At 50.9% G+C, this 2,445-nt stretch overlaps 1 long non-coding RNA gene across 1 annotated transcript; it reads right to left on the minus strand.

Moving 5' to 3' along the window:
* Positions 1–493: 493 nt before the first annotated feature.
* On the minus strand, positions 494–1,083 carry LOC144327679 (uncharacterized). Its single transcript, XR_013392758.1, has 2 exons — positions 924–1,083; positions 494–740 (listed from the first exon to the last, which is right to left on the minus strand). It is a non-coding gene; the product is annotated as an uncharacterized LOC144327679 (long non-coding RNA).
* Between the last annotated feature and the right edge of the window lie 1,362 nt (positions 1,084–2,445).

Genomic DNA, 2,445 nt, shown 5'->3' on the forward strand with positions numbered 1-2,445 from the left:
CTTCTCCATTGTGCTTCCGGGGGGGGGGGGCGTGGAGAAGTCTCAAAATTTCTGCAGTGAAGACTAATGCAAATTATTTATTGAGCTTTTCAAGAACATCTGCAGACTTTGGCTGGATCAGACTGAGGGCCATCTGATGCAACAATCTGTGTCCAGATGTTTCTGAGAAGACCACAAGCAGGGATCTGCCCTGCACCATGGTTTATCCTTAGCACCCCCCTGAAAATGATGTTGACTAAGGGATACCAGTGGATGTTCCTCACCACTTTCCTGCACTTTTCATGCATTTAATGCATGTAGGGGGTTGAATTAGATGAGCATCAGGTTCCCTTCCAGCTCTGCAACTCTATGATTCTGCAGCAGCAGAGGCATGTCATCACTCCTCCATAGAGTCCAGCAGAGCCCAATGGATCCTGTACTTAATCCCCTCCAGTCTGGGAAACTAGGATTGCTCTTGTTAAGTTGTGGATGAACATATCAGACGACACAGCAATTCTTCAAACAGCTCTTCTTTATTCAGATGCCAGAACAGAACTGAACTGAAGGGTTCAGCCAGCCTGCTTATATAGAGCTCCAGTACCTTGTTACTGTAACAACTTTCTAAAACTATCCAATCACTGAACGTCACTTTCGATCCTTCATTTGCATAACTATCTACAGTATCCCCCTGCTGGCCCAGGGTGAAAACTTCAGGACATAACAGCTCTGTCCTAGCAGGCATAGACCAGTCCTTAAATGATCTGCAAGGTGATATGGAAATCATCAGTTTCACTGTTTTTAAGCTCCCATGACTAAACAATAGTAAGACCATCATTTCTCTAAACCTATTACCATTTGCCTTCCAGCTTCCAAGGGGCAGCTGGGCACCTCGAAAGTAAACCCCAGCCCGAAGGAAGGAAGGAAGGAAGGAAGGAAGGGCTCACCATTTCCCCTCACCATCCTGGTCACAAGGTCCTTGGAAAAGTATATGGCAATCTTTCAGAAAAGTGGGTGCCCTTTTAGATAAAACAAAAGCAAAGGTAATTTATTAATGAGCGGACAAAAACACAGCGTCATTCTATTTATTTCATAAAATTTATAGACCATTTGATTGTAAAAAACCCCCTCAAAGCAGACACGCGTCTAGCAGAGTCAAGCAGACACGCGTCTAGCCGGGGTTTCTGCCCCAGGTGAAGCCTCCGGGGGGGGGGGCATTGGGGCTCCAAGCCAGAGAGAAAGTGGACGAGAGCTCCGTCCTTCCCCCGAAGCTGAAGGGGCTCGTTTGGAGCGATGCAGAGAGAGGCTGCGTGGCTCCCCCCGCGAAGCAGAAGACAGGATCCCGCGTGGGTTTGCTGCTGTGTGAGAAAGACATTCAGGAGGGGCAGGAAGCCGAGGAAGAGAAGCAGTTGGACTGGGAGATGATCCGTGGGCTCCCTTCCAGCTCTACAACTCTGCGATCTCTGCAGAACTCTGAATGAGTTTCAATAGCTCAGGTTGAGTCATTTTGCAGACTCTACAACACGATTTACACACAGGAAAGGAAGGGGCATTTTCCCTGCCAGAGGCAGATCCCTGGCAGGCGCTAGTCAGCCTTAGGACTGTACTGGAAGGGCACTTTCTACTCGCAAAAAGCATTTTTATTCACCTTACAGGGAACCTAAAAGGACGACAAAATTACCATTTCTTAAAATGAGTAATCAAACAAAAGTAAAGGAATCTTGTTAAAGCTTAGGAGTAAATTTACACCTTGAAAGGCTTTGCACGGAACCAAGAAGAGAAGCGGGTGGCCAAAAGCCCCAAAGAGAGGAGGGGAAACATTTTAGAAGGAAGCCTTGGCTGATCTTATGGAAATGCAGCCTTTTAAGGATCCTGTGGCCAAATAAATCCAATTCCAAACCTGACCTCAGGCACTTGCTCTACGTGGAAGCTCTACCATTCTCAAACGATTTGCTTTTAGTGGAAGGAGAGCTCGGGATTCCTTGGGATTCAAATAATACATTGCCTACTTTTTATGCCCTTTACAAATAAATGGCTTGAGGTGTTTGTTGGTTCGTGTATGTACGCCCAGGACATCGGGGTGGGGGCCAAGCTGGGTCTTTGGCCGGGGGGGGGGGGCAGCCGAGTTTCGGCCCGGCTTGCTTCTTGGCTGGCGTGGCCTCCCCAAGCGGCGCCCGTCCGGCGGGAGGCTTCGTGGCTCCGAAAGTGGCGGGGAAGGCGCCCCGGAGCGGGTGTCCTGGCCCGGCCAAGTCCTTCGGCCCCCGCCTCCTGCTTCCTCCCTCCGAGGAGACCCCCTGCCTGCCCGCCCGCCCGCCTGGGGCTTGTGGGCCTGCAAGGAGTTTCCAGGCGAGGCTAGTCCGGCTTCGCGCCTTGGAGTCCCATCGGACGAGAAGCGCGGCTCTCCCGTTTCAGACCCGCTTCGGGGGGGGGGGGCTCGACCTTGGCTGGACACCCACGAAACCCGCCTGA

This window comes from Podarcis muralis, chromosome 5 (genome assembly GCF_964188315.1).
Source record: "Podarcis muralis chromosome 5, rPodMur119.hap1.1, whole genome shotgun sequence".
NCBI lineage: Eukaryota > Metazoa > Chordata > Lepidosauria > Squamata > Lacertidae > Podarcis > Podarcis muralis.